Consider the following 254-nt stretch of genomic DNA (forward strand, 5'->3'; position numbering starts at 1 on the left):
ATATATATATATATATATATATTTTTTTTTTTTTTTTTTACACAAGTATTAACGATTTTGCTTGTACTCCCGTCCTACTTATGTCCAAACGGCCCACCTCTTGACCGAATCTATTGTCGAAAATGTATTATTTTTTCAAGACTAAAAGCTACTTTATTTTCCTTCTTTTTCTTAAATAACATTTATTTTTTACAAAGAATATATTTTTTTTTATAAAATAAACTTCAAATACACTCATCACAAATTTTAGAAAA

General features: G+C 22.8%; 2 protein-coding genes across 2 annotated transcripts in view; one reads left to right on the forward strand and one right to left on the reverse strand.

Moving 5' to 3' along the window:
- Positions 1–254, reverse strand: part of LOC116852154 (acetylcholinesterase-like) — a 59,883-nt gene that overhangs the window by 52,915 nt on the left and 6,714 nt on the right. The window lies entirely within an intron of this gene.
- The window catches only part of LOC116852158, a 6,773-nt gene that overhangs the window by 2,595 nt on the left and 3,924 nt on the right, over positions 1–254 (forward strand). The window lies entirely within an intron of this gene.

The sequence above is a fragment of the Odontomachus brunneus genome, unplaced genomic scaffold, assembly GCF_010583005.1.
Source record: "Odontomachus brunneus isolate Ranch 3 - 2012 unplaced genomic scaffold, Obru_v1 Obru_scaffold_203, whole genome shotgun sequence".
Lineage (NCBI taxonomy): Eukaryota > Metazoa > Arthropoda > Insecta > Hymenoptera > Formicidae > Odontomachus > Odontomachus brunneus.